This window comes from Aythya ferina (assembly GCF_964211825.1).
Source record: "Aythya ferina genome assembly, chromosome: 15".
Lineage (NCBI taxonomy): Eukaryota > Metazoa > Chordata > Aves > Anseriformes > Anatidae > Aythya > Aythya ferina.
The window spans coordinates 11,699,985-11,710,844 of record NC_140314.1 but is presented as its reverse complement, the minus strand read 5'-3'; the positions used below and the strand labels follow the sequence as shown (position 1 = coordinate 11,710,844).

General features: G+C 51.7%; 1 long non-coding RNA gene across 5 annotated transcripts; it reads right to left on the bottom strand.

Annotated features, from left to right (window-relative positions):
- Window positions 1–3,594: 3,594 nt before the first annotated feature.
- On the bottom strand, window positions 3,595–8,113 carry LOC311445262. 5 transcript variants are annotated; one of them, XR_014698321.1, is made up of 4 exons: window positions 7,527–8,113; window positions 6,279–7,398; window positions 3,960–5,295; window positions 3,595–3,857 (listed from the first exon to the last, which is right to left on the bottom strand). It is a non-coding gene; the product is annotated as an uncharacterized lncRNA (long non-coding RNA). The 5 variants fall into 5 exon arrangements; XR_014698320.1 differs by having other exon boundaries at window positions 3,595–5,295; XR_014698322.1 differs by having other exon boundaries at window positions 3,595–5,295; window positions 6,279–7,401; window positions 7,887–8,113.
- Window positions 8,114–10,860: the final 2,747 nt, after the last annotated feature.

Sequence of the window (10,860 nt, the reverse complement as noted above, 5' to 3'; positions counted from 1 at the left end):
GGCAGGTTTCTGTGGCTTATTGTCCAAACCTCACCCATTTTAGCCAGAATTTTGTTGGCTTATCTCTGTGCATCGACGCTCAGTCCTGGGAGTCACAGGAGAATGACTTTTGCTTCAAAGGCAAATCCCAAGCAGGCGACCTTCCCCGGGGAAGCCGACCTTGGAACCTGGCAGCGAGCGCTGGAGGATGACGGGTGGCCCCTGCCGCCGGGCTGCGCTGCCCAGCACAAGTGACAAAGATCTCCCGGACGGAGCCTGGTGCCTTCGAGCCCAGCCACAGCCTGCTGAGTGGCTTTTCTCCTTCCTCCTGCCAAAGGACCACAGCCACCGCTGCTCTCCAGGAAACCTCTGGAGCAGAAGGACTTACCTTTGGCAGGAACAAGAAGAGGTGGAGGTGCCGGGTGAGGCAAGAAGAAGGCAAAGGGAATGAGCGAGGGAAAGAGAAAGCTGGAAACAGAAGGCTCTGTTGTGATGGGAAGGGTGTGAAGGGCAGTGCCCCTTGTCGCCACGTGCCCCACGGGACGTGGGCCGAGGCAGAAGGTCCCTGGGGCCCCATGTCCCCGGGCGCTGAGGCTGGGTACTGCAGAGAAGAGGTCCCCTGAACCCAGGTGGGTTTGGGGTGATGCCGCCCAGGGACTTCCCAAGCTCCTTGCCTCTGCTTGGGGTGAGGACTGTGCAGCTGAACTAGAGCCGACGAGACACAAATCCACCTCCAAGCACGGGAAGGGGCACGTCTTGTGCAGAGGGGACTGGAAGTAACGAGTGAAGGCAAGGAGAGATGTCAGAGAAAGCAGAAGCCAGGATAGCCTGGAGAGAAGTGATGCACTCATGAGTCAGTGCTGTGAGGTCTCAGACCTGCTGCCTCCCTTCGCTCCTGTTCCTTTTTCCCTCTTTCACGTTATCTCATTGCTCATCGCCGTCCCTCTCTATCTCACCCACTCTTTCTCGCCTCTCACTGTCCTCCGCTGGGTGAGTTTGCATGGTTTTCTTAAGAGCTAATGGCACTGAAATGCCAAAAGAAATGTGCTAATAGAGTTGCTGTTCCTGCCGTTGCGCTGTGTGTCATTGTCACAGTAAGTCCATCAAACCTTCTATTTGCAAGTGCCGTGTTGTGCCATCTCTTTCTTTGCTGCCTTGTCCCTCCAGGGCCCGTGGGCTCTGCCCGGGGTGCCCCATGGAAAGCCCCCGGAGCCCAGGAGGAGCCTGACCTCTCCCTGATGGCCTCAGACCTGAAGGCAGCATCACTGTGCTCTCAGGCTGCTCCCATCCTTCTCCCAGCCCCTTTCCTTTCCTTTTCTTTTGCTCCAGCTTTTCTTCAGCACTCATTGCCTTCTCTCCCATTTACGACCCCTCGCTCTCTCCTCCACCGCCTGCAGCCCCGTGCAAAGCACTGGCACGAGTGTCCCGGATGGGGCTCCTCTGACATGGCCAGCTCCTTTTCCTGGCACACTGCGCTGGGCTTTTCCTGGGCACACTGCGGGGGGGTGTCCGAAGCTGGGGCCGGGCCAGGGCCACCTCCTGCTGCCCCCGTCCCCGCGTCGCGGGCTGCGAGCATCTCGCCTGAGCGCGTGCTGGACAGACACTCGCAGGAGGACACGCAGCGGGGACACAGGCCCGTGTAGGTGCCCGTGATCGAGTGCATTTGGATGAAACTGTCAGCTTGAACATCGGCCTGTCTAATAAATCCTGGCATTTTCCAAACACACTCCCTGTGGGTGCCTGTTTTTTTTTTCTCTGGCCAGAGGCCAGCGGGGTGAGGGTGGGGGGCAGCGGCCAGGTCCCCGTCCCTCAGGCTACAAGGAGCGCATCCCATCCCATGTGGGCTCTCCCCAGCACCGGGGTCCCCCCGCTGCCCCCAAGCAACACGACGCCCAGGGGCACGCACAAGCAGCTGACACCCTGCATGGCTGTGGCTTCTCCTCCTTGAGCATCACTTTGGCACCCGCTCTACCCTGGGGTCCTGGTGCCCCCCCAACTATCTGGCTTGCTTGCTGGTCAGAAGGGGTTGTCCCAAGAAAGCTGGAATAGGCAGAGGAACATCTCACTCAGCCACGGCTCCTTTGGAAAGCCTGGAAAATCCACGGCGTCTCAACGTGCGTGAAGGTCTGACTAGCGAAAAGCACAATTTCTTTCCAGAGCTACTTCAGAGACGTGAATCATGAGAAATTAACACTCCTGGCAGAATAAAAACCGATTCCACTGAGATGCGGTGCTGGCAGCAGCCCTGGCATATCTCTTGGATGGAAAAGGCAAACATTTATCTCAGGACCTCACCGGGCAGGAGCTGCCCATGCTGCTGGCGGCTCCCGACACAGAGCCCAGCTCCTGCCTGGACCCGAGGCCGGCTCGGCAGCGTTCCCAAAGTGTGGCCGTGGCACTGCCGATGTCCAGGCACAAGCTGAGGGTGTTACTGTCCCTGCTGCCTCCTTTGCCCCAGGACTTACCCCAAGGTCTCCATCGCCTGCCCCAGCGGTGCGTGGAGGTGATGGGATGTACCTGCCGCGGGATGTTCCCACTTCCCCCTGTGCAGGGCTCAGAGACCTGAATGAGCAAAATAGTAAATGAAAAAGGGCTGTGTTCTGCCTGCCAAAACACACCACTCGTAACCTCACCGCCCTCGGTAGCATCTCTGCATTTCAGAGATGAAAATATCCCAGTGGCTCTTTCGCAATGAAGTTGATTCCATTTCTGTTTGTTTGTTGTGTTTTATTTGTTGCTGTTTGGTTTTGGTTTGTTTTGTAGACATTATATTACACTTTGCAGGGGTGAGGAGCGATGCCTGTAACTTGATCAATCTTTCTCGCTGCAAGCACAAGGCCAGTGCTTCTCACTGTAATTAATTAATTAAGCCCCGCACCTCCCCAGCTGTACCTTCCCCACGGAGGAGCACCTGCCTTTCGTTAGTGGCAGCTGCACGCGGGGAACTCGGCTGCCTGCTGCATCTTTCATGGAGGAGAACCAAAAACCAGATTGTGCCTATGTGGGATAAGCTGGAAATCAGTGGGTTATGCCTGGGGCACGTACACGCTGAACCACAAAAGTGCACAAAGCCTTGGCAGCCCAGTGGCACAGCCAAGACCTGAGGGAGGCTCAGGGCAAGAGGCGGAGGCTCAGAGGAGGCCGGGCAGCGTGGAGCCCTGGGGAGGTCGCCTCAGCCTCGCTGTGTGCCCAGCAAGGGCAACGCAGGAGAAGCGGGGGCTGCTGGTGTGGGGGCTCAGCCACCGAGCTCCCCTGGGTCCTGGGAGTGCGAAGGAGGAGGGAGGGGGGTGGTGGGTCAGGGAATGGGGTCCTGAAGACAGAGAGATGGGATGTCTCTGCAACAGGAAAAATACTGCAGCACCACAGCCATCAGGAGATCTGCTGCAGCAGCGAGCAGCCTGTGACCTTCAGCGGTCCTGGTGGCAGCGGGGACCGGATCGATGCCTGCAGCAGCCTCAGCAGGGGATGAGCAGGGTGAGCTGGGGGCATCAGCGGGCACCCTGCACCCCCAGCACCGGCTGTCGGAAGGGATGGCAGTGGGGACAGCACCGCTGGGACCTGCGGACACCGGTGTGTAAGTGTCCGGGTCCTGTTTCCATCAAACCCTGGCTACACAGGTGCAGCAGTGCTGTGACACTCGTGCTCCTCGTCCCCACGCGTGCTTCTAAAGCTGTCGGCACGGGGAAGCCCTTGCTTCCTGGCTGCTTTCTTGCGCCGTCTGCCGAGGGATGGGAAAGGCCGAGCAGGAACCGAGCGCTCCCAGGGATCGCAAGTGCTGCCCAGCACTTCCCAGCACCCGTGATTAATTGTTGCTCTTAAATCCAGCGCTTTTATGCAGGATGGAGAACGGCCAGCCAGAAGCCCAGCTCCTGCCCCACCTGTCAGTAAAAAACATTGCGGTTGTATAGTTGTGGAAGGAAATAAGAGTAAATGCATCCTCTGTAAGTGGCTTCAGCTTTCTACGCACATCTGCATCCTACCATTTCCGCTTCGGTGGCCGGTCTGCTTCTGTTTTCCCTCTTCCCATGACCCGTACACTGCTTTTCTCCTTAATCCTGTCTGCGGCTCCTGACGTGGGGCTCGGGGCAGCGCTGCAGCTATGGATAGCGGGGAGGAAAGGAGCCACAGCTGCCTCTGGCCAACTGCAACTGATGGAAATTTTGGGTAAGCTGCAGCTGCAGCCCAAGCCCCATCCAAACTCAGGGCTACTCCAGGTGCTTTCTCCTTCCCTGATGCACAACGCCCTCTTCCCTCCTTTGGTCTGCCCCATTTTAACACTAGGGAGGGGAGCTGGCAAGCCAAAAAAACAAGTAAGTGAGGGCAGGGCTGCACAGGGAAGCAGCATGGAGTCGGGACACTCAGCAGGTGCCAGGATGGCTGAGCCCACAAAACTGGGGCTGGTGCAGCCCTGGTGCCCGTGGCGGAGCTGTGATCCCAGCAGGAAAGCAGGGTGGGCTTTTTGCAGCCTGCATTGGTGGCAAGTGCAGCCAGACAGCATTTTCCCTCCTAGAGGTTATCCAGCTTTGCTTTGGGTGCGCTCCCTCCACCACCTTGGGTGGTGGGAGGGCAGAAGCACGATTAAACCCTAGGGCAAGGAAGGGGAGATGGGCTGGAGAGGCAGAAACATGGAGTCAGGTGTGACAAATCCAAGCAGCTCAGGGTTGTCATTGTCGGATGCCCCAGCCCTTCCTACAGAAGACACCAGGATGATTTTGGTGTGCTCGACACTGGGGAGCACAGCCCTGTGCTGGTCCCACCACCACGAGCTGGGAGATGATGGATGCTTGGCGCCTCACCACGGTAAAACACATCAAGACAAGAAGGGACCCAAGATGAAGAAGTTGGAGGTGAAGAGGATCGAGGGCAGCAGCTCCTCCTGCAACAGGCCTGGGGCTTGGCAGCATCGGTGGGCAGAGGAAATCCAGGGAGAGGCACCGCAGAAGAGGGAAGGGCTCGCGGGATCGCAGTGCCGCAGAAGGAGGAGTTTTTTTCCATTGCTTGCAAACATCATCATGTTGTATATAAACACAAAATGCCAAAATGTGAGTCAGCTTAATGGCAGTTTGGCTTGCACACAGAAAGAAGACGATAAATGTTAGAGGCACAGTTTGCAGAGGTGATTTATGGGCGTTTCGGAGGTTTTCAACAAGTCGCTTCATGGCAGGTAGAACATGCTTCCACAGTCTAATAAATTTTTTGATGAGTTGCTTCCCATCAGTGAGGAGAAACCTCTCAGGCCCGGCTAGTGGCCAAGCTTACTTTTTTCGCCTTTGGCCTTGATATACTTCAGAAAGTGCAAATGCAGATGGTGTCTTCCTATGGGCAATAGGATAAGAATACATAACAGTGTATTTTTAATAGCTGCTAAATAAATTTAGTGGCACAATGCCCTGATCCAGCAGAACAAAAGATCCTATTCACATGAGGGAGCAGATTTAAGACGCACTCAGAAATCTTAATTCCTGAATTCCCCCCCCCCCCCCCCCTTTTTTTTTTTTTGTTCAACATAAAGAATCTCAATGAGCCAGTTGCAGAGACTTTGATATAACGTCATTTTTGTAACAAATGCTATGGTCAAAACGTTGCTCCACAAACATTTACGCATGTACTTAAATTTACACGTGTAAATAATCCCATTCAGGTCAGCAAAACTAACCACATATATAAAGTTAAGCATGTGTGAAAGTGTCTGCAGGATTGAGGCCAATGATTGCAAAACAGTTTAAACTATAATCCTCCATTTTCATTAGTTCTAACTTTCTTGAAAAACTTCTACCGTGGGCTTGCAATTCTCCATGTCTTGTTGAGCCAAAGGCGATTTTTCTCCCCAGGAAGTCCAAGCAAAACCCTTCCAGCTGTTTTCAAGTTGTTAGGCTTCAAAATTGCATTTCCTACCAAGGACATTCTGCCCTTTCAACTTAGATAGCTCAAAATCTATTGTGTAAATACAGCTAATTAAAGCCAGTTATTACTTGCTATACATGAAAGCCCTCGAACACCACAGCCCGGTAGATTTGGCTGCTTTTGCTAATAAATCAAGGAACTCTCCGAATCATTCAGGAAGCTCCTTGAGCTTTCACCACGCTGCAGAAACACTAAATACAAAGTTTACAGCCTACCAAGAAGTTTCCCAAGCCTCCTTCTTTTCTGTAAGACTTAAGACTTCCAAAAAGTGGAGGTCTTTTGGAACGCAGCATTTGGCGACCCACGTCCAGCTCCCTGCCCGCCATGGGCGAGCACCGGGGGGCAGCCCAGGGAAACCTCTGATTCCCAGGCCCCCAAGAAGCCAAGGCACTAACCTTTAGAGGCCAGTCTGTCAGGCACAGCTGCCCATCCCTCACACCCTCTGTCGCAGCAGTGAAGCCTGGGCTGGTGGCAGAGCCGTCCGAAGCACTGCTGTGGTATGGTTTGCACAAATATAAGTGTGAACCTTTTGGCAAGTGCGTTCACGCAGCACCACAGTGGAAGAAGTCCCTGGCTGCATGGAAGGAGATGCAGAAACGAGCTAGCTGGTTGGGCCTGGTGATCTTGAAAGTCTTTTCCAAAATAAATGAATCTACGATTCTGTGATTTTCTTTTCTTTGACCACTGGGACTCGGCACGGGACCGCACTCCCAAATCTCCATGGGTTCATCCTCTCAGAGCATCGTGGCACTGCCTCCAGCCCCTGGGCACAGCAGTGGTGGGCTCCCATCGCAGCTCATCACACGCCCCATCACACGTGGCAGCGAGCAGCCACGGCCATCTCGTGGTGAAATTTCTCACTCGTACAGTCCAGGCATCCTGCTTTTTCTTGGACTTGTTTCAGCAGCTGGGAAGAGCATGGAAGCCTCGTCCTCCTCTCCAGGCGAGGTGACTGAACAGACAGTGCTGCCTCAAAAATAAAACATGACAGTCATTAGGCTTCGCGTGTTGGGGGTGTAATAAAACAGGATTTAATAGGTATGTGTTGCTTGAACAGCCATGAGAGGGGCCATGGGGAATTGTCACTGCTTTTCCACTGAGCCAAAGCTAAGGAAGGAACTGAAAAAAGGAGGGTAAAAGCGGAGAAATTAGAAGACAGGAAAAAGCCACTTAGTTCACCAAGCCTGCTCCTCCGTGGGGTTGGCTCAGCCCCCGCGCTCCCGTCTTTCCCCAGGGACTCACGTTGCTGCATCCTGAGGTCGGGGAGTGCGGAGCCCCGGGGTGCTCCGGGTGCTGCTCTCCTGAAGCATCGTCCGAGGGCACGGGATCGCTGTGTGAGCACTTCAGCCAGCGGCACATCTTCATAGCTTATCCAGGAGCAGGTTCTGTGGGATCCCAGGAGCTTACTCCTAATAACGGAGATGTTTTGGCTAGGCAGATAAGATGCAATCCGGTTGTTTGTTTGTGCCGGAGAAATACCGAGAGGCCATCTCAGCTCCTCGTTTCCTTTTCAGCCTTCTAGGAAATAATTTACCAATTAGCAGACAGCATGCAGCGAGGAGATGGGGTCACACACAGTAAGACGTCAGGCCGCCTGGCCTGCACCAAGTCCCCTTTTAGACACCCTGCAGTACTTCACTCACCTGTCCTGGTCTGCCTGACACAACATCTGAGCACCTCCTGCAACGCTTTCAGGGGGGCTCCGAAAGCTGCAGCCTGGAGACAAACCTCGTTGGGAAATGGCCAAAAAGCCTGCCATGGTTATGCTTTTTTCTGACGGTGTCATTCAGAGCTCAGCTTGTGCTGTGAAGCATGAGGGCTATCGGATTTTTGCTTATCACATGTGGCTGTCAGTGCTCCCATTTAAGCAAAGAAGATTCCCTCTTTATAAAAGGACAAGGGCCCCACTCCTGAATCATGATTGCATCTAGTCTGGACCACGTAATTTCTCATTCCACAATCTTTCATTTTTCTATATGCTACTTTGTTTTTTCCCAACTCACCTTTTTACCAGATTCTTGCTGTTTTCAGCACCCCAGAACTGATATTTCTCCCCAGCTGCAGAAGAATACACCTCACCTTGCTTCCAGTTTCAGTCACTGACAGAGCAGGGTTCACATTGCTCCATACGATTTCTTCTTGCTTCATCAAAGCTTTAAACCTACCACCACAGCAGAAGCTCCTGCTGCCTGTGCTTCATGACAGTAGCAGTGGGCTCCTTCCAAGCTCACAGAACACCAGCGCGTGTAAATCATCACTAACGCAGGCTGGAAATGGAAACAATCATTCCTCAGTGCCTCCCACATCAGCCTCTTAAATCAAACGCCTGCTGCTCAGGGGCATTTGCTTGGGGGGAGCAGTGAGTTATCCACGATCCTAGAGAGCACGGCAGCCGCGGCCACCTAGGAGAACGCCTGGGTAGAGCTGAGAAGGTGGCTGCTTTTGGTCTTCTTGGGGAGAAAAAAAAAAAAAATCACCAAAAAGCTGGTATTACAGATTTTTTTTTATTTATTTTTTAATGATTCTGGCACCCACGCCACAGAATAACAGATTTGCAGCTAAAATACTCTGTGACATTCTGAGAAGGGGAAAGAGAAAGTGAACGTGTTAGATGGGAACGCCGTGTTACTCAAACACAGCGCCTGGCTCGGGGCAGCAGCAGCTGCCACCACGTCCCCCAGTGCCACCCTAATGGTTCTGGCACCCACAGGCCTGGGAACAAGGGGTTGGGCCCGAAAAATGCAAGAGCATTTTGACCTCGGAAACCTACACTTGAAAAGGGGCTTGGTACACACACCACAAACGTTCTGCTAACTTTTAAGTTGTGTAATTCCCTGTGGCACTTGGAGTCCTGGAGCTGGGATTTTCTGTGGATTTGCAGCAGGTCTTTCTTCAAAACCTGTGGAGTGTGCACAAGGTGGTTGCATAAGGCTGTAATTATGCCTATAAATTCTCATCCCCACCTCTTTTCAGTTGAATAATCCTAAACACTAAATATAAAATGTGTTGCAAGTTGCAACTGTACTTTTGAAAAAAAAAAAAAGTAAAAAAAAAAAAAAAGTTATGCATTGCAGTGTTCACACACATTGCACAAATGACAAATGATTTTTTCCAAATCTCTATAATTTCCTCATAATAATGCAGGAAGATCCTGTACTGAGTGTCACCCTAAAAGGAAACCTGCCTGTGAGGTTATACGAATAGCTCAGGCTATTCTGAGGGTGATTCCATGGAAGAGAAATCCCTTATCCCTAAGGATCTTCCCACAGAAACTGTGCAGTGAAGACAGGTTGTCTAAATAAATGAGCTGGTACACCAATTTTTATTTTATTTTTATTTTATTTTATTTATTTTATTCTATTTTATTTTCTGTTTCTCTGTAGCATTGGCTTCATAACCCCTATTTTGCAGCATCACCTAAGTCAAGATGTCATCAAGGTAAAGGAGCATGTACGAGGTCTTCGTGGTACTGCAGCACATAGGTCCCCAGCCCTTCTTTAGACGAGATGGAAGTCAAATTTCCTTCTTGGACCTGGAAGACAGCGAGACCAGCCTGCAGCAGGCACCAAGGGAGAAATGAGGAGCAGTGCCAGGATGGTGGCACGCAGCCTGATGGCCCCGACACATTTTCTAAAGGCTGTCTTTCTGTAGTGTGCTAAAAAAATAGCAACAATCTATCTGCAAGATAAAAAGCCAGCTGAGCAACTTGAGAAGAGGAAAACGGGTGAATTAACACTATGCTTATTTTCCTACTTATCAGCCTGACGTGGAGCCACAGAAACTCCTCCCTAACGCACACCCTGTATGGACTATTTTTACATGCCTTTTCACTGCCTTCCACCTACTCACAGAAGTCCTGCCCATGACTTAACACCACTTGACTGCAACTGTTGATCATTTTCACTGTTTTTTGGTACTTTGTGTTGTGCTACGAAGCTGAGAGGTGGCCTGGCAGTGGGAGTGACCCAGCTCCACTTCAGGCATCCTGGGTGAGCATTTTCATGGCTCATCTCTCACCAGCTGTTTTACAGCTTCATGGCTTATGGCTTTGTTTTAGCCAAGCTGCAGGCTGTCCCTTGTCCCCCTGCTCTGCCCTGACTGTCCTGCAGGTAGATGTGCTGGGATCTTGATGCTTGTCTGGGTGAGTGGACATCAATGCCTGCTGCTCATCCATCTCCTGCTGTTTATTCCTTGATGCTTGCACACCAGAGCGCCCCATTCACACTGATCTCAACTTCTCTAAGTAAAAAAAAAAAAAGCCTTTTTTTTTTTAAAAAAAAAAAAAAAAAGCCATGCAAGTTCCTCCAGCGAGAAGTTGTAGTTATAAAAAAAACAAAACAGCACATTAGATGTGGCAGTGTTTGCAGACAACAGTGGTACTTCCTGTGCTCGGAAGCTGAGCAAGTTTCTATTTCAGGCTTTGCTGACTCAAGGGTGAGGTACCCACGCTGATTCAGCAGCTTGGCAAGTCAGGAGAACTTCTCATTACGAATGGCACGAGCAATAAATTTTAAGTTTGCCTGCATCTTACAGACATGCATTTTAAGTGAAGCCACCTCCTGGTGGCAGACAATTTGCCAAATAAGCGGTAATGTCTGCACTGCTTTCAGGGTAGATGGCCACTTGAATGAGACACCCGTAAAGACTGCAAGGAAAAGCCTCATCCTGCAGGAGCCAACGCTTCCCACTCAGCTGGGCCAGGATTTGTCCTTCCTATCGAGGTACAAGTCATGCAGAAAGACCTTCTATTGCTTACTTGCTTCCGTTATCCATGCATCTTGTCTGGGGCATGAAATTGTGTCGGTAATATGAGTGATTTGAACCACAGCCTCAGAAGGATGAAAATACAGCACAGTTAAAATCAACCTGGCTACCTCACAGAAGTAAGAAGAATGCACCACTTAACTTCCTTTGCTTTACAAGGAAAAGGTGCCAAAGCTAATCCTTGTGCTCTTCTTTTATGGCAAAGTGCAATAA